The sequence below is a fragment of the Canis aureus genome, chromosome 31 (genome assembly GCF_053574225.1).
Source record: "Canis aureus isolate CA01 chromosome 31, VMU_Caureus_v.1.0, whole genome shotgun sequence".
Taxonomy (NCBI): domain Eukaryota; kingdom Metazoa; phylum Chordata; class Mammalia; order Carnivora; family Canidae; genus Canis; species Canis aureus.
In genome coordinates this window covers 26,416,881-26,443,395 of record NC_135641.1, presented here as the reverse complement: position 1 = coordinate 26,443,395, position 26,515 = coordinate 26,416,881, and the positions used below count along the sequence as shown (strand labels likewise).

Here is a 26,515-nt window from a genome sequence, read left to right as displayed (position 1 = left end):
ATTTTCTTAGAATTGAGGAATATGCCAAATTGAATTTAGACAAAAAATAATTGTAAGAAAATGGGGAAAAATAGAAGTAAACTTTTTTTTGAGACACATAGAAGACCAGAAGATCTCAGGATTGGAGGACCTTACTGGTTACCTAGTCTCTGGAGAATAGAAACCGTGGATAACAACAGAGATCTATCAGTGAGAGTGATTTTACAATGTCAGCTGAAGAAAATGTCACCACCACAGATGGTTCTTCATTTGTTGTCAGACAACTCAAAGTGAGTTGTTTTAGAAATTGAAGAAAAGTTCACTTCCCTAAAACCTCCAGAAATTCATCTGATTTCATTCAGAAAATACTTTACTCACATTGGTCTTCAATCTTTTCTTAGTTATAGACCTATTTTGGGAATCTGATCATAGCAATAGCTTCACACAATAAATGCATAGAAAAAGACAAAAGAAAGAAATGCACATACTGACATATACATAAATGATTGTATTTGGTTTTCAAAGATTCCATAAATTTCCTACACATTTCCAACCAAAATCCCCAACTAGAAGCCAAGAACTTTCAGTGTAATCTTTCATCTAGACCAGCTGTGGACAAACTCCTACCCATGAACCAAATCAGGCCCCACTGGCTGTTTTGGGGGAAAAATTTTTTTTTGGACAGAGCTAAATTTATTTGTGTGCTATATATGGCTGCTTTTGAGCAACAGCAGCAGAATTGACAGAACTGGAATAGCAACCATGTGGCCCACAAAGCCTAATATGTTTATTGTCTGGCCCTTTACAAAAATGTTTGCCAAGCTCTGATCTGTATGAAAGATCTTCTGAGAGTTTAAGACAAATTATAGTTTCAATTGATTAATACTGTGTGAAATTGGAAAAATTTCCTCATGGCCGATTATATTAGGGAGTATAAAAAGGGAAGAAACAACAATTTGCTCAGCATAGAATTCAAGAAGTGACAAGCAACTTGAATATCAGAGGTGGACCTAAAAATAAGAAGTGATCTTGGACCAATGAGGAAAAAAGAAAAAAAAAAAAAAAAACAAACTAGAAGACCAAAGGATATGCTCCTCACCCTGGATGCTTAAAGACTACTATCAGATCTAGAATTTATCATCTGGAAGATGATAAATTATCATCAGATCCCGTCAAAGCTTTTCTCTTCTTGCCCCAGTGCATACTTTACTTTGTATTATAATTATGTAGTTGTCTAATCATCTCTATTAATATATCAGTATTTTAAATATGGGATGGTAACTCAATTCATAGAGCATAGCTCACACACATAGTGGTCAATATTTTATCACTACATAAATAATGATTCACATTTATTATACTTTAGTATGAAATTATACCCACATACATCTCACTTGATAGCCATATTCTAAAATGTGTATCATATGAACCCTATGAAATCATTATTTTGGAGGTAAAAATGGTGAGACATAGCAGGGATTTATGGCTCAAATTCATAGAATGGATATTACTGTCAATATTCTACAGCTGAATAACTGATTAAAAGACTTATTCAGGTCATATATTCCAAGAGCCAGTGGTACTTCCAAGTCATGAGCCTCATTCTTAGGAGTGATAAGATGAACAGCTCACCAATAGAGTAATAGTAAGCTATGTTTGTATTGAGTAATAAGAGATATTCTGTTTTTTAAAAGATAAATTTACCTAATCTGTATATTTTAGTCTCAATATTATCTGTAAATTATAGCAAAATACTTTTACATGTTTTATTGGCTGTATGTGATGGGCTGAAGAATTAAGAATGAGTAAAATAAAACAAAATAATAAAATAAAATAAATAAAATAAAATAAAATAAAATAAAATAAAATAAAATAAATAAAATAAAATGAATTATGGCAGGAAGCTGAGAACTCAAGAACAAATTCTTTGGAGTACTCACCCCCATCAATTTGCTAAATTAGCTTATTGGCTCCCTTCAAAGTAAGAGCACCATATATTTTCACCTGCCCAGGCTCCATTCATTCTAAGTCTTGGTACTGAAACAGCTTAACCTAAAATTTTTAATATGTATTTTATTTTATCATAACAGGAGATAAGATTTCTGTGGTATAAAAAATAGAAGTTTTTAAACATTAAAAATCAATTATCTTGGTATTCCTGATCCTCACAGCCCCTCCACTTTCTTGTTATCTTCTTTCTACTTCCTTTTGACCTTGCTTAACCCACTTTACAGAAAGGGTTTTACAGGGTCTATCTTCTGTATAAAGTTCATATTACCATGTTTATCTAATTCCTTCACATATGATGTAACAATTTTTATGCCATGACTACTTCAATAATTTGTCCTGGTAAATTTTATTCTAAGAAAATTAAACATAGAAATTGGCTAAGGGGAGGAAATAAATTGTATATAATAAGAAACAATGAATTTTAGAGATCTTTTTCTTGAATGTGATATGATACATGTTAAAGGATAGTACCTAGCAATAATGTCTGATATTGAATTAACAGATCATAAGGATTTATTTCTTAAGCAATACACTTATGGACATCATTGGGCAAAGAACCAGGAGAAAAAGAGAGAGACCCTTCCACCTCTGGTTCATCCTCTATGGCCTTCTTCTATATATAATTTCAGATTACTTATCTAAAACTGTATTATATATTTACTTGTACATTGTCAGTTTCCCATCACAGGAATGTAAACTCAATGCGAACAGATTGCCTTGTTCACTGCTGCTTCGCTGAGGTCCAGAACAGTGCTTGGAAATGCTCCATAATGCTTGTTAATAAAGAATGATATAGCATAGGAGATTTCCTGAATTGGAATCCTATCTGTATTTACTATTTCCCTCTCCAACTGCCCTCCACCCCAAGTTCCTAACATTGCAATGTTAGCTATTGCCTCAGTTCCACTTAAAGATGTGAGGAAATTATAGCTACGAATAAAGAAAGTCCACATTACAGCCTCCTGAGGACAAAAACTTACATGAATATATTTTTGCATCCCAGTAAATAACAGAATTCCTTACATAATAATGGGACATTCATAAATATTTGTTGAATGAACAGAAGGACGAATGGCCTTTGTTCACACAGACTAGCAGAGTTAGTGTACAAATAAAGATCAAATTGTTTTCCAAGTCTATTCTTTCTGACAGATCACAATGACTTCTGTGGGGAAGTGGATATTTTGCAACAATGAAAGAAAAATTTTTTTAAAAGCACAAGGTTAATGAGAGAGATACATCTCAGATGCTTCTGAGGACTTTGATGTGATGATAATCCAATAAAAAAGGCTCCCAATGGTGATCCTGAATCATTAAGAGGAGTTCACATGGTATATACTATTCTTGGTTTAAAAGACAGAGAAGCATGCTTTATTTTCAGAAATATCTACCTTCCAATATATATTTTTTTAAAATGCCATTTAAAGAGTATATGTTTATCTAGAAAATGGAACTGCCCAGACTGACATATTTCCTAAGGGCTCCTGGTAAATAAGTTTTATTCTTACTAAGACAGTATGACTCTTTGTTCCTTTCTGGTCAGGATTGCATCTTATCTTATAGTACAGTTTCTTATTTATAGTTTCCCATGGAATAGTTGGTTCTTGGAGATAAAGTTCACATTACCATTTATTTATTTATTTCAATAGTCTGACACAGTATCAGGCACCAAGGGGGTGTCAAGCAGATGCCTGTAGAAGGAAATATTTGGAAAGTAGAGTACACATAACAATGCCAATATCTAGAGCAGAAACAACAGTTAATATTTGATTGCTCCTATGGGCAAGGTCCTCTGCAATATGCCTCATATGCATTAATTTTCACAACATCTTACAATGTAGATACCAAAATTATCCCATTTTACAGATAAGAAAACCGAAGCCAAGTGGCAATTTACTTCCTCCAGAGCACATGATAACTGAGAGGATGGTGAGTCTGGAGTCTAAAGGATTTGGTTTCAGTCTCTAGTCTGTTCATTACAAAGCTAATGACTCTGGGGAAGTTATTCTGCCTCCGTAAATCTCAATTTCCAGATCTGTAATGGTGGAAAAAGGGGATAGTGCCTATCTCATACAAGAGGGAAGGCCCTGGAATCTTACCATGGAAGGCTGCTGCACTTCCTCAGCTAGGGACAGTAAGTGTCACACTTTAAAGTTCAACAGAACTACCTGGCTCACATTTGGAAAACACAAATTCCCTATCCCTAACTCCCAAAGATTCTGTTTGTGATGATCTAGAATGAGGCTCCAAAATCTGCACTTTAAAGAAATTGGGTGTGCAAAGATATGCCTTGGGGATTCACCTACATTCTAATCCCTTTGAAGTTTTTATCAAAAATGGGGCACTATGACCAATCTGCATTTTCTCCAAATATCCATCCTCACATGGGCAAGGGATTACCACAATCCTACTCACTAAAGTATCTCTTTATCACCTGAATAAAACAGTATGGTGTAATGATTACAGTTAATATTGTATAACACATCCTACATGCTAGGCATTGTTCTAAATGCGTTATGGATATTAACGTACTTCATCCATCCAACGATCCAGGATAGCCTTTGACTATATTAATCCTCATTTTATAGACCAGGAAACTGAGGCACAGAGAATATCAGTAAGTTCCCCAAAGTACACACTCAGTACATGAGGGCAGTAAACTCAATAGGCTGGCTCCAGAGTCTGTAATCCCGACTCTCACACTGTGCTGACTCTCCCAGAGACAGGCAGAGGTCAGAACCCCAGGTAACAGGTGCTCTTAGTCAAGCCCCAGCTCCTCCCTGGGATTCAAGTTCCTCTGCTAGGAAGTGAGGGGGCTGCCCCTAGCGACCTCTCAGGCCTTCTGGTCCAAAGATCTTATCATTCATTTTACAAGAGACTTTTAACCCTGTTATTTGAAGGTCGAAGATTCTAGAATTGCTGACAGCAAGCTGCATCCCTCTTCTAGAACTGTCCCATTATTTCTTCTTTACCTGCCAGTTCAGAAGTTTCCTCTGAGTCACCTGTCCTTAGTCTTTTCTTCTCGGTGAGAAAACCAAAGGCCCTTCCCTCTAGAGCCGGTAGGTAGATCTGGTCTCCACAGACTTCCTCCTCAGTCTTGCTGTTTTGTTTAATCTGGCTTCCGAAGTGCTTCCGCCTGAGCCTGTTCGAACCTCATTACTCTCCGAAAGAGACACCTTGTCTCTGCTTTCCTGTTCTCTTGAGCCACAGCCTTCAGACCTATTTCCTCCTCAGTCACCTCTCTCCAGACTGTCCCCCTTACGCCTGTACTTCTGTGCTATCATCCCATTCCATGCTTCAACTCCCAGGCTTCCTGCAGCCTCCCTTTTCTCCAGTCTGACTACACATTAGAATCCCTGGGGGGGGGGGGGGGGTCGGTGGAGGGGGGAGGGGGTTAAAATCCAGATTGCCTGGGTGCTACCCCAAACCAATTAAATCAGAACATTAAAGAATGGAATTGGGAAGGAGGATTATTTAAAAAATTGAGAAGTTCCACAGGGGATTCTAATTTGTGGCATTGTTAAGCGCCATTGGCATCTCATGCTGGTGATTCTCCAGTGGGGGGTAAGCAAATCGGAATCACCTGAGCAGCCGGCTCTTCCTTACATCCATGGAGAGGAGCCTGGGCATGTGAGGCAAACAAGGAGCCACCTTCCAGGTGGTTTGGAGAAGGCCCTTTATGAAACAAAGTCCTAGCTGATCCTCTAAAAGCAAGATGGATCACTACACCTTCCTCTGGCTCACCTCAGTGGGATATCCCAAGGCTTCTCCCTGCATCCTGCACCAAGTTCTTATTTCTCATCAAGAAGAGTAATGCAGAGGAAAAAGCACTTGACAGTAAAATCCATATTCTTTTTCTCTGTCTGGACTAACTGGCGAGGTAACTTCTGTGATTCCCTTTTCCTGTCAAAGCTTCATTTTCCCCCTCTGTGTCAAAGAAGGTAATTGGATTATTAGATACCCATTAAGTTTCCTTCCTATTTTATTATTCTACTGTTTTAGGATCCCAAGCCTACTGTTCTTCACTATTACACAACCAGCCCTGGTTCTTTCTACATTCAGCTGGTGCCAGACAACACACCTAGGCAAACCTATAAATAACCCCTGGTAAAGACTGCCCGCTGCAAGCCGAGACCAGGACTATCAAGGCTCTTGGAAACTTTCTCAGCATACCAAGAGCTACTGTTGCCCAAGTTTCGATTCAGGCCTCTAGGTCTTCATGAAGGTCCTCCCTGTCAGTGTCCTCTGATAGCAACCCCATCTGGTAGCAGTGACACTCCACATTTCTGGACTTCCCACCTCCTGTACGAAGGCAGTGTGATGAGCACTCTAAGTTGTCCAGCGACGTGCAGGAGCTGGTTATATGGTGACTGCACTGTGGCCCTTGGCCCTGGAAGCCTTCTTCTGTTTGCTTACTTTGTCTTCGTGGGAAATGGCTAAGTCTGTGAGGAGGTGGTGACTGATAAATGTGTGGCAGAGAAGCAGTAGCCAGTCTCTCTCGTCCCCTCCCTCTGGCTTGCAATCCCCTTTATGTTGGGAGACACACCATCTAAGTGTGCTGGGGAGGATGGCCTCTGAGGCCACTTTCACTGATATTCTTTCTAGGTACTGTGTACAAGGGGTTTTTTTTTTCACACGTAGTTGGAACATCCTTAAGCTAATAATGATAATAAAAATGTGAAAATTTAGACAAGATGAAAAATTAAAATGAGGAATGTTCATGGATTTTGATCTGAACTCCCTCCAGTGGCCTCGATCCTCCCTCTTTGCCCTAGCTCTTTGGCTTTTGAATCTGGGAGTGGAGAAACGAGAAAAGGAAAGAAGAAAAAAAATTAGCAAGGGTATTTTTGTCAATCTGCAAAATAAAGTGCTTTGAATCAGAGGTTGGGGGAGGGGATGAGATATCTGTAGATTGAGCTTGCTAGAGAAGGTGGGTTTGGGGCAAGGTTGGGTGGAAAAAGATTAATAGAGCAACCTGTGAAACCTGAAGAGAAAAGAAGAAAGGTACAAATGTGTTCCTCAAGACTGTGAACTGACTCTTCTTTAACATCCATCTAAAGAGCAAAAAATAAATAAATAATAAAAAATAAAATAGATGGAATTAAACACATGTGAAAAATGAAAATTCTTTTAAGGTGTAGTTGATTGCTCCATGCTTTTTAAATGCCACACCACTTAGCCAACCCAGACTGGTCAGAGGACCAAAGATAAATGAAGCATGATCTTTAAGACATTTATCTGCATTTCAGAGAAGATTTCCAAAGAATTCAAAGAGAAAAGGAGAGGTATAATTCCATAGAGAAAGACTCTCAAAGGAAACCTGACTGAAAAAAAAGTGTAACACTTTCTGGTAAAACAGAGGTCTACAAACTACCACCCACTAAATGACTGTTGTCTGTTTCTGGACAGCTCTTTGGAGTACAGCTTTGTGCATCATCTCAGGACGGTCCAAGGCAGCTCTCACATCACAGGGGCAGAGTCCAGTAGTTCCAACAAAGACTGTGTGGCCTGTCAGGCTAGAATTCTTACTGTTCGACCCTTTATATGAAAAGTTTGCTGACCATGACTTTAAAAATAAAAGTGTAACTGCATAATCATGAAGATTTCACATTACAAAGGAGGCACAGGGTTGGTCAAGTGGAGTGTTTATAAAAATGGTTTGGGGTATAAAAAGATTTCTAACAAATGAGATGCCAAAAGAGCACCTATGGAAGTGTGACGTCTGGGCACTGCAACAGGGAGACAAATGGGACATGGTGGCTGCTGCAGAAGCACATTCAGAAGCTTAGGGCTAAGAAGTTGCTGAGCTGTGCCACGTAACACTACAGACTGCTGCTAAACCAGGTGCCCTAGGAGCAGGGAAGAAAGGAAACTATGGATACCAGGAGCAGAATGGTCTTATGGTTCTCTGATCACTGCAATGTCGTCTCTGGGATTTCCCTCCAGACTCTTGGTAATCAATGGTGTTAAGTCCACCCCTAGTTGATGCTTGTGACACATCCTCATAGCTGATTCTGTTACAGATGAGCACTTCCTGTTTTTCCAATTGGCAGCCCATCGTGCTGTTATCTGTCTTTATCAATTTTTAATTTTAGTTCTCGGAGCCTGAGGAAAATGGATCACAGTGCAAGCTTTCTCCTTTTCCCACAGAAATGTACTTCTCTGTTCTATCCCTTATATATATGTTCCTCATTACTATGAATTTTGTCTTCCCTTTCTAAGTTCAGTGTGAAGACCAACTTTTGGAGAGTGGATCCAATTTCAGGCTAAAAGGAAAGAGGAAGCAAAGTAAACTGCACTAGAGGACGGGGCTTATCCAGTGCAGAACAGATCTTCTCGGGCCTCATTCCCAGGTTTTACAGAAGCAATAAACAACATAGGGATTGGACAAACATGATTACTTTTGATTAATGAGACTAACCTCGTTTACAAAGGATATTTATAATCCCAATTTCAGATATTCTCTGTGACCTGCAGGCTTGTGAGGTCACAAGACTACATTGAGCATAGGAAAAAATCAAATGTAGCCTAGTTGTGTGAAAAAAAGCTATAGTGCAGCTGTTTAAAACAGTATAACTTCTCACTTGCCATTCTACCCACCTTGCCTTAGGACCAGTTGGCTGCCATCTGGAGCTAAGTCTCCTGCATCTTAGTTATCAAAACAACTTCATTCATTTGTTTGTTTTTCAAAGTTATTAAGTTGCAAGTATGGCTTGACACCTCTCTCAAGCGAATAAGTGCTTTGATCCATGGGAAAGATGATATTTAGGATATTATCTATTATGAGATGATCTGTGATTGGTCCAGACAAGGGCATGTGTTTGTGGGTCCGTCAGATTATTAAATGGAGTAGCAACAACTACTTAGTTTTAGGGATGCCGGAACATGGGAGCAGTTTAAGGCCAGAACACACTGTGTGTCTGTGTATCCATGTGTTTACTTTGTACATGTGTACATCTATGTTTTAGCAAGTTATTGCAATAAATGATTATGAATTAGGTGCAAAGATTCTTGGAGATTCTGGTAACTCACTCTTAAAGGAGATGAGGTCTATGATTTGTAGATGGACTAAAGAGAAATTTCAGAATAGATGAATGCCATTATGGGGAAGGAATGTGGGTAAGGTAAGTTGTTTGTTTGTTTTTTTTTTTTTTAAGATTGAATTGATTTATTTGAGAGAGAGAGTGAGGAGAGGGCAGAGGGTGGTGGAGAGAATCACAAGCCAACTCTGAGCACAGAGCCTCTCTTGGGGCTTGATCCCACAACCTGAGATCATGACCTGAGCTGAATCCAAGAGTCAGATGCTTAACTGACTGAGCCACCCAGGTACCCCAATAAGATAACTTTTTATTTTGGCTAACTTTCAAATATTCGGCTATAAAATTCAGGCTACCATAAAATCCTTAAGACCCATTGCAATAAAAGCTATAGGTTTCTTGCTTCTCCACCGTGTTGAGTGAAATGAAAGCTGAAAAGTTCTTCTTCTAATGAAACCAATCCACTATTGGTACAGAGTTGGGGAGGGGGGAAGTGTGGTAAGTTCTATCTCTTTAATAGAGAGGTGATCATGGAAGAGTTCCATTATATTTTGGAATTCAAAGTAAGTAAAGGCTGACAAAAATATGTAAATCGTCATATTATTTACACAATGTATTTAAAGCCTAGTTTCTGAGAATCTAAGAAAATCTTATGATGTAAATTTATTACAACAAAATTGTCTTGAACAAATATGCTATCACTTGGGGTATGGCCTCACTCAAGAAGAGAGAATAAAAATAGATTTCACAAAGGGAGCGTAATACATGAAAGGGGAGTATCTAATATAATTAAAGATAAAGATTCTAAGGGTCTATGATGGGTGACCCTTCATACTGATTGGGAACATGAACTTTGGAATCCTGATTTTGCCACACTACAAATGCCTGACCTTGAGCAAGTTATATATAAGCTTTCTAAACCTCAGTTTCCTCATTTGGAAAACAGAGATACAAATATCTAATGCAGTACATTTCAGTAAGAATAAAGTATCTGGTCCAGATCCTGGTAGCTACTCAATAAAAGGTAGGTAATGGCTATCACTGTCCTAAATTGTGGTCTGAAATTCCCATCCCCTAAGAATGATGAGTCACAGCAATTATAATGAGAAGCATAGTTTGGTTCCATAGAGACTTACAGTTATTTCTCAGACAGCTTTATGGTCTCTTGATTTTTTTTAAACAAAAGAAAAACAACCCAAACCACTGCACAGAAATTTATACAGTGATCAATCTTCACAATTCCACATTAAGATTCATTGTGGTGTATGTACAGTGCCCAAATTCTATACACGGCTCGCTGCTTTGATTTTTAGCATCAGATTTATAATACCAGGATGGCTGGACCCAAAACCACCATAGGGCCGGTCTCAGACTCAGCACTTGTGACCTTTTTTTTTTTTTTTTTTAAGATTTTATTTCTTTATTTGAGAGACAGTGAGTGAGTGCACAGACATGGTGGAGAGGTAGAGGGAGAAGCAGACTCCCAATGTGGGACTTGATCCCATGACACTTAGCCGAAGGCAGATACTTAACCAACTGAGCCACCCAGGAATCCACTTGTGACCTTATTACAGGTACAGTTATTTTCCATCAGCGTCAGTATGTAATTGAAATAATCTTTGGCTGACAGACATACACCTATTAGGTATTCATGCTGATCAAGGCACATTCGTAGAGACACCAAATGTATCCTCCCTGAAAACTTCATCTTCTCAATGATCAGAAAATATCCTATATGATCCTTGTTTTACAGTAAAAGCTAACTACAGTGGAAAATAAATGCCATAATCTCAAAACAAATGCCACAGCCAGACTTTATTTCACATTCACACAAAATCTTAGGAGGACATTTCCTTTCAGGCAGCTTTCCTATTAGCAGTGACTCAAAGATCCAGAATCCTCTGTCCATGCCAGACTATCCTCTAGGGCCTCCAAAACTTACTCTGGGTCCTCCCTATCCAGCCTATAAGTAGAGAGAGGAGAGAAGGGGAGGGAAAGGGAGGGAAGGGGAGGAGAGAAGAGAGGAAGGTTGAAGGTGTGAGAAGGATCTTATGGTAATCTTAGGAAGTGGGGACATAGGAAGCAGCACTCCTGTCCATATTGCGTTGATAGGAACCAAATCACATAGCCACATCTAACTTTAATGGAAGATGGAAAATATAGTCAATCATGGAAATAAAAACTGTTTGCTAAATACACACCAACAAATCTTTCTTTGGACTTTGGTTTTGGTTTTCGGGTCACGCTTTTTCAAAAAGGTGACTTTCGTGTGTGTGTGTGTGTGTGTGTGTGTGTGTGTGTGTGTGTAAAATTGACTCAGTTCTAAGGTGCATGCTGAATGAAAGCTTTGACATCTATTTACCACTTTTTTTTTTCATACTCCCTCTTAAGAACCTAGTGGCCTCTCATTTTTGAGAGAACTTTGGAAAGATGCAAAGATGATTGCTAATCAAGGGAAATCTATCAAAGACAGTCATGTACACCAATAAGGAAATCTTGAAAGAGATCTTGAAGACACAAAAGGAGTCACTCACACAGTGCCAAAGTTTACATAAAGGAAACTTCTCAAGATTTCCAAGCACCTAACTTACAAGCCTACAACTTAATGAAACTGCCAAAGCAAGATTTCTGTTTTCTTGTTTTTCTGTATGTGTCCTTTGAATGTTGATATCTCTGCAATGGGCCTGCACTATGTGAAAGGATGACCCCAGGGATGTAAACTGAGACCTAATCTCTTGGCATATGTCTCAGCAGGTTTTCAGGACAAGCAGAACACCAGGGTTAGGAGAGAAGACTGGGAACAGAAGCACCTTTTAAAATGTCATGACAAGGAAGAAATGAGCCCAGAACTTGAAGAGAAAACACTTAGAAATAGTTCTTTTTCCGCATTCCAACTTGTAAGAATACTGTGTTACCATAGATCACACATACACAATTCCATTCACGTGGTGTCTTTTTTTTTTAAGATTTTATTTATTTATTCATGAGAGAGAGAGAGAGAAAGGTAGAGACACAGGCAGAGAGAGAAGCAGGCTCCATGCAGTGAGCCCGACATGGGACTCGATCCTGGGTCTCCAGGATCAGGCCCTGGGCTGAAGGCAGCATTAAACCGCTGAGCCACCCAGGGTGCCCACGTGGTGTCTTTAATTTAATTCCAGGTACCAACAACATACCACTGAGTATCCATGTGTATCTCACATAAACTGGAGAGTTGGAAACCAACTCTCCCCCAAATTGCTTTTAGATTTCAAATGTGTTTTTAAAAAAATGGAAACTTTAAAAAATACGCTTCAGAGAGAATGAAAGACAAGGCCTTAACCACTCTTTCTCTGGTGGACGCAATCTTTTCACTTGATCAAATATTTCCTAATTAGTGATTTGTACAATCTCTTAAAAGACTTAAAAACTGATGTGCACTCATTACCATTGGCATGTTTATTAATATAATATGCAATTGTAAAGAGAGCATCAGTTGCAATTATAAAAAGGGATATAAAATTTTTCCAGGAAATAGATTATTTAATATAATATTAGAAATTTAATAACTTGCTCAATTAACCCTGCATATGAAACTGCAATTCATATGTAATTTAATTGTTCATCTGTAGTATTTGTAAGAGAAAGATTTGAAATATATTTTGTTATCTTATGGCAGCCTTTAATCTCCGCTCCTTTCAAAATTCAAAAAGGAAGTAAGTCAGAGAGATGGGAAGCTTGACTTTGTGAAATTGCAACTGGATCAGTCCCCTGAGGCTGGTGTAGCATGTTTAAGACTGCTTTCTGGTGGTTTGGGATAAGATAAATTTGTTTCAAATGAAGGAGACTCACCTCAGGAAAACCAGCTATTTGTCCAAGAACTCAAAGACCAAAGAGGAAATATCAAAGGCTAGCTTTCAGGCCCGCTCAAAACCAGATGCTCATGTGTAGATTGTTTACTCAAGCACTGATAACCAGGCTCTTCCCCACTTGTTAAAACAAGTTAGTAGTTTGTCCATTCATTCAGCAAACATTTACTGAGTACCTATTACTTGCCAGGCAGTGTGTTAAGTGCCAGAAATACAGAGAATAAATCAAATGCTCTCAGAGCCCAAGGGTGGAGGTGGAGATGGAGGGGCCATCAGCCCATATTAAGGAGCTAGGTTTGTGCATCTCAATACATATCTAATCTTTAAGCCAAATAAGAAGGAATTCTGATCCTGACCTATCTTTTGATGGTATGGTGGTCTGGGGAAATTCCACACGAATCTAGCTCTTTCTTAGAGCTATAAGATATGGCAGTAATGGAGTCCACCAGCACCCTGGAGTTCATAAATTGACTTGATTATGGCAGATATCTTCAATGGCTCCCTATCAAGTTTGAAGTCCAGATTCAATGGCACAGCTTTGAAGATGCTTGATGATCTAATATCATCTTATAATAAAATATAATTCATAACTTAGTCTTAACTTCTGAAATAGTTCTTGCATTTGATGGCCTCTTTCTTTGCATCCTTTCCTTTCTTTCAGTCATATTTGTTTACAAATTAGTGACCTAGCTAATCTTTACATGGCACCTCAAATATAATTCTTCAGAAATGTTTCTTATCCCTCTCCAGTCACAATAAATCTGTCTTCCATTCTTCCACGGCAAACTGCTAGCTATTACTACCCTCTGCCTTGTGCAATAGTTTGCTTATGTGTCTGTCTCCATTCCTTATAATTGAGAACAAGGGCAATGTATTACTGTATCTCAATATCCACCACTGTGCCTATTAGCAGTGTTGGTGCAAGGTATGACCTCAATAAATGTACAGTAATTTGAATTGCCCTGTATTTTCCTTGTCCAGCTTGGGTCCTATAACTCTCCAAAAGAAACTCAAGTTCTGCCTACCAGCTAGCTACTGCTTTTATCCCGGGGCCTCCAGACCTTCTCCACTTTATCCTTCAAATAAAGGATATTTTATTTTTTCCCTGTCCATCCACCAACACCCAGATCAAGAGCCTCCTATTATAGAAGTTCCATCAACCCACCCCCTGCCCTCATATTCTTTATTCAAGCCCAGGGTCACAAATTCAAATGGCCATAAGCATAAGACATAGAACATCAGTGCAAGAATCCAACTGATATGAAATAAGGAGATGGACCCAAATGGAGACAGTATGTCCACATATTATTTTTCTAGTTGCCAGACAATATCGTGTATATTATAATGCAGTTATAATGCTACCACCTTAACACAAGGCAACACACCCTCCCCAATTAAACTCTATTCTCTGTACTTTTGTTTGCTTTTTTTTCCCTCCACCTGAAGTGCCTCCATCTTCTCTATCCTTCAAGACATGGAGCTAATGTTACTTCCCTCTTTGAATCTTCTCCAAGCCCTCCGGGTAGAATTTGCAATTTTTTTTTTTTTTTAACTTTTTACCCTTGTTCACATGGTAACAGCTCTTGTCTACCCCTGGTTAGAGCATACCTCACACTAGTCCTATTAGGATACAATAGCTCTTTCTTATGTTGTCATCCTCCATCTCCTTCAGCATAGTGCTGGACACACATATAGACTCTGTATATACCCTTGAATTAAAACCCAGATCTTTCATCCTTCTCCTGAGCAGTAGCAACCGGGTTCTTGGCCCTAAATTCTACAAGGCAGGTTTCTGAAAAGCACTACACCCAAATCATAGACGGGAAAATCTGTTTCAGATGATGAGGTAATAGTCCTTGTCTCAACTAGAAGACTGGTGGCAACATCAAGGTCAAAAGCCTTATCTCTGACAACACAAGACCCACACAGAGTTAGTTGCCTTAGACTTGGCTACCATTACTGATGCGTTTACAGAAATTTCACACCCTCCAAGAGAACAGAGAGGCACTCTAATTGATGAATACATTCTTGATATTGAACTTATTTATATTTTTTGGAGGGGAAGGAGGCAGTTTGGTGAGTGCGCTGTTAAAACTCTAGGAACTTGGCAGCAACCAGTGCACAGGAATTCCCCCTGCTTTGCATTTTAACACTGCTTGATTTGTAGACATCACTATTTAAGGAACACACACCTGCACAAGAGCAGGAGGTGGAGTTTGGCAATACAGGGTCAGCAGGAGATCTGGCAATCCTGTCATCTGGAATTTCCCTAACTCAGTCAAGCTTTCCCCCTTCCAACTCAACCTCCAGTCACTCTCCCAAAGGACCATTTTATTTACACAAATAACCAAGCAGAGAAATTTCAGTATAAGTCTTGCCCTTTAACTCATCTTTAGCAAGTGTATTTTTATAAGTCCAGGAACTAGAGTGGCTAAACCTGCAAGATAAAATAAGAAATGATCCAAATCTTCAGCTAAAATTGTAATGGAAACATTGAGGGAAGCTAAAAATGAAATCTCTTTGGATAATATTATAAATTATTTCTTTTAATTAAATTAGCCCTGCCCTTTCCTATTTTAGCTGCAAACAGACGTTTCCAAAGCAGCAATTTGGAAGTTGAGAAACCTCATGGTTTCCTATGAAGCTGAATTTTGTAGTGGGGCTCAAATTCTAGCTCAGTAACTTACATATCGTGAGGTAAGGACAAGTTCACGTGGCCTCTTTGAGCTATGTTTTCCTCCTCTAGGATAATAGGTTATATCCACTGGGGATGTTAGGAGAGTTAACCTGAGAAAGTATATTTACAAGGTCTGACACCTAGGGACACTCAGTGTGTTTTCTCTTTTCCTTTCCTCCCTTATCCTACTCCCCCAACACATCCATAAACCTCCATGACTCAATAGTGTCATGTAAGTCCAGTATAAAATAGACTTCTTTTTAAAATAATAGATTCCGGGCACCTGGGTGGCTCAGTTGGTTAAGTGTTTGCCTTCAGCTCAGGACGTGATCTAGGGGTCCTGGGATCAAACCCTGAGTATGGCTCCCTGCTCAGTGGGGAGTCTGGTTCTCCCTCTCCCTCTGCTCCTCTCCCCACCCCTTGTGCTCTTTGCTCTCTCTCTCTTTCTCAAATAAATAAATAAAAGCTTTAAAAGAAACATAATAGACCCAAGGAAGTACTTGGTATCTGAGGTGTCACACATTTTTCTTGCTATTGCTAAGTAAATAATACGATAATGATGTCTTTATTTTAATAACTCAGAGCATTTATCAATACATATATTTATTCAATTCCAAAGTATTCTTACAAAATATAAGGTCATAAGTATCCATCCTATGGATAGAGAAAATGGGGACAAAGTTTAAGTTGTATGACCAAATCCTTAAAGCAGGACTATAATCCTTGAGTTCTATCATCTCTTATTATAGCTTTCCCTGTATGATCTCAAAGTATCCTCCTTGGAGTGATAAATCAAAGACAAGACTAATTATCCAGGAAATGTTTATAAAGACATCATAAATAAAAAAGCAACTGTAATTCTTAAATAAAGCAAAACAAAACAAAACAAAACAAAAACAAAAAACAAAAAACAAAAAACAAAACAAAACAAAACCCAAAACAAACCAGTGTTCTATTTACTACATGTTCCACTACATGCAGTGGATGAATTAAAACAAAGACAAATTAATCTTTTAACATTGTACTTCAGCTTTAGATTTTCATACCCATAATAGAAAAAAGAAAAAAAATACAAGGGAACAAAGAAAAGGTTAGACAGAAATATAATCTTTCTGTTAGCCAGAGGCTTGTGAAATAAAGCGATAACTAACTCATAGATCAACTCTTTTGTGGGGAAAAAAAGGCTATTTAGATTAAAAGTTGGAAAACATTACACGCAAAAAAAAAGCCCCTGGCCTGTTGATTCTCCACACTCCTGCATGTGCTCCCTTTTGTAATCTGTTCGTTTGTGATCAGCAAACATGCTCTAGAAGTCTGCTCCGTGTCAGGCACTCCCAGCCCCTTGTACATACCGTATCTCAGCAAGTATATCCATTTGAATTTTTCCTCAAAGGTTAGATGTATTCAGGCCAGAGAAGAAATTGAACAGCCAAACTGAATGCTTTTATATGCCATTGGTTAGAGTGTGAATTTTGACACAGAATTTACAAATGACAGACCCAAAAATCAGATTCTGGCTAATGAGCAAAAGAGGAAGCTGAAAGACTGTGGTTTCTTTTAGACTTTCATTCACAAAACAAGTTGGTTTCTTTAAATGAAACTATCATAACTACTAACACTGACAGAAAAATTATTTGCTGAAACTGGCTAAAATAGTTAAAAATAGGGCCTATAGTTATTGAAGTGAAATGTTAGTAAATCATTTTCTTAAGTTGTACATATTGTCAAGGCTGCTTTTAAAGACTGTTTATTAATCTACTGGTCAAGATCATAAAATCAATTTAGTGAGCTATAGCTAGCTTAAGAAAAGAAAAAGAGAAAATGATCAATCATGTAAATGTGAGGGATGACACTGGAATAGGATAAATCACAAGGGAATAATTGGAATATATCAGATCCCATTGCATACAGTATTGTTTCATGAAATTTTGTGGTTCAATTTATAGATAGTTACACGTCTATGTATATATATGTGTGTGTGCACAGTACACATATGCTACACAAACAGCATACTTTTATTATGACTAGTGACCAAATATATTGAAGGACTATTCTATAGAATGGCCTTTCTTTCTTTCTTTCTTTCTTTCTTTCTTTCTTTCTTTCTTTCTTTCTCTCTTGGTTTTATTTTTAAGTAATCTCTACATCCTATGTGGGACTTGAACTTACAACCCCAAGATGAAGAGTCACATGCTTTACCAACTGAGCCAGCCAGGTACCCCTAAGATCTGTCTTGAATTAGTAGTAAGTTTATAATTAAATTAAGTGTAGCAAAATTTTTTTAAAGTATATTTGTGGATCCAATCATGAAATGGGCAAAAGACATGAACAGAAATCTCACAGAGGAAGACATAGACATGGCCAACAAGCACATGAGAAAATGCTCTGCATCACTTGCCATCAGGGAAATACAAATCAAAACCACAATGAGATACCACCTCACACCAGTGAGAATGGGGAAAATTAACAAGGCAGAAAACAACAAATGTTGGGGAGGATGTGGAGAAAGGGAAACGCTCTTGCACTGTTGGTGGGAATGTGAACTGGTGCAGCCACTCTGGAAAACTGTGTGGAGGTTCCTCAAAGAGTTAAAAATAGACCTGCCCTATGACCCAGCAATTGCACTGCTGGGGATTTACCCCAAAGATACAGATGCAGTGAAACGCCGAGACACCTGCACCCCGATGTTTCTAGCAGCAATGTCCACAATAGCCAAACTGTGGAAGGAGCCTTGGTGTCCATCGAAAGACGAATGGGTAAAGAAGCTGTGGTCTATGTATACAGTGGAATATTCCTCAGCCATTAGAAATGACAAATACCCACCATTTGCTTCAACGTGGATGGACCTGGAGGGTATTATGCTGAGTGAAGTAAGTCAGTCGGAGAAGGACAAACATTATATGGTCTCATTCATTTGGGGAATATAAAAAAAAATGAAAGGGAATAATGGGGAAAGGAGAAAAAATATCAGAAAGGGAGACAGAACATGAGAGACACCTAACTCTGGGAAACGAACTAGGGGTGGTAGAAAGGGAGGTGGGCGGGGGGTGGGGGTGACTGGGTGACGGGCACTGAGGGGGGTACTTGATGGGATGAGCACTGGATGTTATTCTATATGTTGGCAAACTGAACACCAATAAAAAATAAATTTATAAAAAAAAGTATATTTGTGGGCTTTAAATTTGTCTTACTGACTTTTTTACAAAAGATTTTATTTATTTCAGAGAGAGAGAGAGAGAGAGCACAAGCAGGGGGAGCAGCTGAGGGAGAAGGAGAAGCTGGGCTCCATCCCAGGACCCTGGGATCATGACCTGAGCCAAAGGCAGACGTTAACCAACTGAGTCATCCAAGCACCCTGTCTCACTGACTTTTAATTTTTTTTATTGAGGTATATTTTACATAGGACTATATATTAAATTCAGGTGTACAACATAATGATTTGATACTTGTAGAGATTGTAAAATGATCACCACAATAGGTCCACTTTACATTCATCATCATATATAGCTTTAGAATTTTTTCCCTTAATAAGAAGTTTAAAGATTTACTCTTTAATGAAATCATACAGTATTTCTTTCTTTGTCTGACTTATTTCACTTAGCAAAATGCCCTCAAAGCCCAGCCATGTTGTCACAAATGTCAATTTCACTCTTTTTTAATGGCTGAATAATCTTAATTGTATATATTTATTCCACATCTTCTTTATCCATTTATCCAACGACACATACAGGTAGTCTCTGTATCTTGGCTATTGTAAATAAGGCTGCAATAAACATACAGATGTAAATTTTCTTGAGTTAATATGTATGAAAATGAAGGTAAATACTCCAAAGTGAATTGCTGGATTATATGGTCCTTCTATTCTTAATTTTTTGAGAGATAGCCATACTGTTTTCCATAATGGCTGCACCAATTACATCTCACCAACAGTGGACAAGTTTTCCCTTTTCTCCACATCTTCAACAATACTTGTTATTTCTTGTCTTTTTCATAACAGCCATTCTAAACAGGTATGGAGTGATATCACCTAGTGGTTTTGATTTGCACTTCTGATTTTTAATTTATAATGCTTATAATGTATTGATATTTATATTATTTTTAAAATAATAATTTTCAGGAAAATCTAAATTTTACATTTGGGGCATTCTGCTTAATAAAGTTTTACTATGAAATACCTAAAAGAGCAAACATTTTAATATGCTGTAATCATAAACATATCCTACCTTCTGAGACAGCAAACCTATGCCTGGGGTTATTTCCGAAGGAAAATGTTTAGACAAATAAAATATATGAATGTACAGATTATGACAATTGTTAATAATAACAAAAAATATGTAACTCACCTAAAAGTCAACATGAAAGAACTGTTTTTTATTATCTACCAGCAAATATACATAGTACAATATTATGTACAGTCATTAAAAGATCACTCTGTTAAATTCAGAAAAGTGTGTATATGATATATTTAATTAATCCAACTTTATCTGCGCTGTGATTATAGCTATTCAAATATTATGCAAGAATCTAAGCTAGATATTGGAAGGAAGAAATGTTTAAACTGTTGGAGCCATAAAAGTAGTTTTTTAAATTCTGGTTTTAGCCAATGTTATCATAAACCTGTGCTATTAAAGATTATCATATCATAAGGCACTTGGGTAGCACAGTTCATTGAGCATCCGATTCTTGGTTTTGACTAGGGTCATGATCTCAGGGTCGGGGACTTGAGCCCATGTTGGGCTCACGTCCAGCAAGAAGTCAGCTTGGGATTCTCTCTCCGTCTCCCCAAACCCTCCTGCTTATGCACTCTCTCTCAAATAAAGAAATAAATCTTTGAAAACAATTATCATAGCTTAGTATGGTTCTAAAATATAATCAATATTGACAACAATTATCAGCAAAGTTAAAATTCCCTGTCTACATATTGCTAAAATCTCAGGAAAGTGGGCTAGCAAGAGTGCTTTCAAGGAAACATAATGAAGTAATATGAAGCAAGACTTGTTATATACACTTCGGGATCTTCTCTTGTGTGTGAAAGTATGCGTGAAATTATGCAAGATGTAGAGCATTGTTTGGGGGCCGTGTTTGGGTTTTCCATGAAACAGCCTGGTTCTGGAGTCAGAACTGCTCGTACGTTAGGCAACATTTCAAGTCTTCTTTGTGGCCCTACCTTATCTATTAAACACAGCTGCTGATAACCTGTGTTCCTTGGTCTTTGAGAAATTTACCTTTTGCCTGGCTGATAGGAGGATCTAGGTAATTCTGGGTCTGATTTATCGGTGTTAGATGGAGAAGAAGTACACCATCATCAGATGTATAGCTTGATGTGTCACAAGATGCTGAGAGCCCACAGGCAGAAGATAGGAAGAGTCTCTAGGGCAAAAACCTGAATTAAGGACTAAGGTCACAGCGGCAAGCTGATCTATTTTCCTGCCAAAATAAGCTTACTATAATTGTCATCCTGCGTGCTAAATTGTTTGGATTGGGTGATGGTAATGCTGAGACTAGAGAGTGATTGGAAAATATTACAATGTTCTGTAGAGATTTTCTCCATATTTAAAAAGCACATTTAAGAGCAAGGTGAGAGAAGTCCTTGGCTTGGTAGACATGTTTGTGTAATATGGAATTAATAAATTCTTTAGTTTTGATTTCTTTTTGGGAGGGGCAGAGGGAGAGAGAAAATCTTAAGCAGGCTCCATGCCCAGTGTGAAGTCTGACTCAGGGCTCGATCTCAGAACCCTGAGATCATCACCTGAGCCAAAATCAAGAGTCCAGTGCTTAACTGTTTGAGCCACCCAGGTTCCTCAATAAATTCTTTAGTTTCGCAAGTCAGGTCAATGTTGGCCTTTTTTTTCAGACGTTCTAGGCTCTGAAGTGCCACGTCTACTGTTAAAGGATTGATGGCGTTGTTAAACCACAGCAAACTGATATTTCCCCCCCTTGTGTGAGCAATTTAAAGTGGCAGATGATCTCCTTTCAGGTCTATACCAGTGTTTCTCTCTACTTTTTGACATCTAAAAAATCTTTCGCACACCTGGAGAATCCATTGTACCCTTAAAAGGATTTTCCCTCAGTGAGAGTCTTGAAAATAATAGGTTCCTTTTCAGTTTTCCAAATATAAAATTATGTTGTAAATTAAATTTTTTTTTTTAAACAAACTCTACATGCTCTCCAGCCCACTAGAGGTTTTGGGAGGCGGGACCTCTTCAGGTGAGAAAGGCAGCAGCTCTGTGCTAAGGTGCAACTTAAGTATAGTGATGACATCTCTTAGGTAGCAACAACCATAGGCTAAAAATAAAGAATACTGAAATCTGTGTGTGTGTGTGTGTGTGTATCTCTGTGTGTGTGTGTGTGTATATATATATATATTTGGCAGAAGTTTCTATGAGATCAAGACAATCACTTGTTCTATAGGAATGTCTTTCAAAAGTATACAAACATTGAAATGTGTCTAATCATTTCACTGAATTATGCCAGGCACTTAAACATTTGATCTTTAAATGTATATGGAGAGGTTGTGCAGAAGGAGTGTGTCTGAGAATTAATACTTTTTTTTTAAACTCCCTGGATGCCTATTAGAATGATCTGGAAAGCTATAAAATATTTATCTATATAATAGATAGATAAATATATATCTGGTGCACAGGTTCCAGATTCATTAAATCAGAATCTGGAGGGATTGGGTAAGGATATTAGTTTTTTTCACAAACTCCCCAGGCAATTCTAAGGTATAGCCAGGGTTGGAACCTTTCAAGTAAACAGATTGCAGAATGTTAGAGGGAAAGAGTCCTGAAGATGATCTTGTCCAATGCTTGTCCCTCTGTGTTTATTTCTTCATTTTTATTGAGAAAAGCAGTTCAAATTGTATTCATTGAGTTGTCTCTGTTTCTTAGTAAAGTTTTATTTGAAAAAACAAACAAACAAACAAACAAACTTCAGAAGTAAGATGAAAACCCTAGGCCAATCAACAACTTTCTCCTCATATCAATAAGGACATGAGACCCCCAGATAAGGGACTCTACCTTTCTCAAGGATACCATGTTCTAGATAAGAGCTAAGCCTTTACTTTTTAAATTTCCAGAGCATAGGTTTTTTTCTACTCCCCAGCAGTGCCTTGATGTTACTCCTCTGCTTCAGTAGAAATAAGCAGAAATTCATACCCCCAAATACTTAGCAATCCCAGTACCACTCTTAGGTATTAATATTCCCATTATAAATTAGGATGTTACCATATGGAATCATTTTGTGAATGACTTATTATTTGATGTAATATTGCTTATTTGAAGACATATATATCACATACTAATGAAAACTAATGCCTTTAACAAACACTTGCTGAGATAGGTGACTTACATCTGTTTGATTTTCTGGCCCTCTCTTTCCTGTCTCAAAGTCCTAAAAATTAGTTACTTAAATTCTTTTATATAGCAAAAATTCTGTTATGAGAACTTTTTTTTTTTTTTGAAAAGCTGAGATAACTATATTGTTATTTTTTAAGCTCAAACCCCTTTATCACTTACTACATACCAGACATGGTGCTTTATCAACCCTTATTACAAATTAATCTTTATTATCCAATGAACCCAGATACCAATCCTATGAAGTAGGTTTCATTATTATCCCTATTTTATATATGAGGAAACTGAGATGCAGAGTGGTTAGGCAATTTGTCCTAAGGACACTCCCAGAAAGTGACAGAGCTGAGACCATAACCAAAGCTTTGATACCAAAGCTCAAGCTCATTAGCCTACAATGTACTCCTTCCCAGGCAGCTTTGGCATGGAAAACCTGGGCTGCCAATCACTAAGGAAGATGTTTAATGACCACATATTATATATAAAAACCAATGTGGACAACATTTGAGGGAAGTTCCCCAGTTATACAACTGAATAAATGTAAACCTAAACATCATAGCACATTACAATACTTTTAACACTAGATTTCTGTAATTTTTGTATTTTTCCTCTAAAAGGAAAAAAAATGTCACTTCTACGAATGTTTTTTTAACCTGTGTGGATTTATCAAAATTTATAAAACTTCCATCAGAAACGAGTTTTTGCCTTTTATTCATTTTACTCATTCAAAATTATTTTTTTCTACAAAGGATCCTAAAATTTCCACAAAAGACCCCAAATAGCCAAAGCAAACTTGAAAAAGAAAAGTAAATCTAGAGCCATCCCAATTCTGGATTCAAGTTACATTACAAAGCTAAAGTGATCAAAATAGTATGATACTGGTGCAAATATAGACAAATAGATGGAACAGAACAGAAAAATCCAGAAATGAACCTGCAACTATATAGTCAATTAATCTTTGACAAAGAGAAGAATATCCAATGGGAAAAGGACAGTCTCCTTAACAAATGGTATTGGGAAAACTGGACAGCAACATGCAGAAGAATGAAATAGGACCACTTTCTTAAGGTATGCACAAAGATAAATCCAAAATGGATGAAAGACCTACATTTGAGACATGAAACCATTAAAATATACATATAAATGTATGTATATATGTATATACATGTATGAATATCTGTTTATCCATATATATGTGTGTGTATATATATCTATATCTATCTATCTATCATCTATCTATCTATCTATCTATCTATCTATCTGGAAGATGTGTGTGTGTGTGTGTGATGGAATACTATTCAGCCATAAAAGAGAATGAACTCTTGTCGTCTGCAATGACATGAATGGAGCTAGAGAGTATTATGCTAACTGAAATAAGTCAGTAGGAGAAAGATAAATACCGTATGATTCCACTCATATGTAGGATTTAAGAAACAAGGCAAAAACAAAAAGCATAGGAAGAAAGAGACAGGCAACTCAAGAAACAGACTCTTAACTATAGAGAACAAACTGGTGGTAGGGGGAGGTGGGTCAGGGGATGGGTGACATAGGTGATGGGGATTAAGGGGTACACTTGTAATAATGAGCACTGGGTATTGTGTGGAAACGTTGAATCACTATATTGTACACCCAAAACTATTATTACACTATATGCTAACTAAATGGAATTTGAATTTTAAAAACTATGTTTTTCTAATTTCTAAAAGCATTTGTTAATTGCCAACATTATACTAAATTCTAAGGAAACAAAACACAATAATAGTGCCAGAAGTGCAAAAATTTATGTATAGTACAAAGTGACACATGCTACTCATTCAATCTAGACATATTGATTGAATGATTCTTCTATGCTAAGCACTCTACTATGTCTTGAGGAAATGGAGATCGGGACAAAAGAGACCTGTCCCTCCTTAAACTTAGAGCATGGTGAGGGAGAGAGCCAACAGTGAGACACAGTAATTGCCCTCATAGACCTCTGACAAGTGCATGAAGAAGAGAAGACAGGGCACAATGAAAGCATGCATTAGAGGGGCCTACGCCTGATGTCAAGGTATTTCCCTGAGAGTGACAATTACACTGAGATTTGAACAGTGGGTAGATGTTATCTAAGTATTAGGCTGTCTAGAAGGCTGAAGAAACTACTTTATAAGCTGTGGATGGCTTCACAAGCGAAATGATGGGAACTGAGGCTTGAAAAGTTAATTCAACATTGCCAAGTAGGGAACCAAAAAAAGAGCCCCATGGAAAGAAAAATAACATGAGCCGACATGACCTCGCTACTTAACCTTTTAAGTCAGAGCAGGACAGAACCCCTCACACATGCAGGCTAACACATACCCACACATATACGCACTCCAGCATACTGACCATTTTGCCACTACAAAGGCTCTTCTTCCTCCAGTCTATTGCAAAGGACTAGTCTAATGTGTAAGGAAAATCTGGTTGGTAAGAAGACAGAAGATACATGTGGCTTGGCTGTTCAAATAGGAACCCAGAAAAATGGTCTCCAAGATAGGTAACGACAAAGTACCTTTAATTCACACTGAAGTGTGAGTGGTTGCTATCAGGTTCTTTCCAGTGAGAAAATTTTTGTTAGATATCTTGAGGCTGTGTCATTAATTGTGGTCCTTCCGTTAGAGGACGAGGTGAGGTTGCATAAAGCGTGCTGGGGACTTGTGTTCTGGCCTTAACTCTCTTAACAACTGACTTGTGAAACTCTAGATAAATCATGACCACTTTTTGAGCATCTGTTTCCTTCTATTCTGAGAAAGAAATATAAGTGACAGAGCTCTAAATTCTCCTGTGGATCAGTGATGACTGTGTGACCAAAATATGGAGCCTTGTTATATACTTCCTGGCTCTTCTCTGCATTAGGATTTGAGGAGCTGGATTCTGAAAACTACTTACTTTTATGAAAGCTGTACACATCCCTTCTACTTCTCCTTTCAATCCCGTCATATATAAACTACTCAGACCAGTGGCCACCGGCCTTATTTTTTCCTTTTCATAGAGGCAGACCTTCAGTTGGGAGCCCTGGAAGCAGGAACAGTGAAAGTTGTTTATGGACCTAAGGCAGGATTTGGAGTCAGCCTTGGTTCCAGTTCTGGCTGTACCACTCACCAATGGGCTGGCAGAAAGTTATTTAGCCTCACCATGTGGTGTTTCTCATCTGCAAAATAAAAGTGACAAGGCACCCCATGTGCAGGTTTCAAGAGGATTAATGTGAAAATACATATGGGGTACATAGTACAATGCTTGGCACATACTGCCCGAGTCAGTCTCAACACCTGTTGTTAATGGTGTGATTTATTAATTTCCTACTCTTCTTTATACACACGTAATTTCCAATACAATCAATAACACTCCGAGACAAAAATTATTCAATGCACACTTTACAGAAGAGGAAAAGGAACATGAGAGAAGTTTGTTAAGTTTCCCAAGACACATTTCAAAGAACAGAGTTAAAACTCAAATTCAGGTCTGTGCTTTTTGCTCTACTTAATCCTGACTCTTTACTTCGTTAAAAACAGAATAGCAGTCATGGAAACTCTCAGCAAGGCTCAACCTCATCCTTCTCTTTTGGCTCTTTCCCTGTGGCGTCTACCCTGCTCAGTA

General features: G+C 37.9%; 1 protein-coding gene across 4 annotated transcripts in view; it reads right to left on the bottom strand.

The window, feature by feature from the left end:
• TP63 (tumor protein p63) overlaps nucleotides 1-26,515 on the bottom strand; it is a 218,115-nt gene that overhangs the window by 149,507 nt on the left and 42,093 nt on the right. The window lies entirely within an intron of this gene.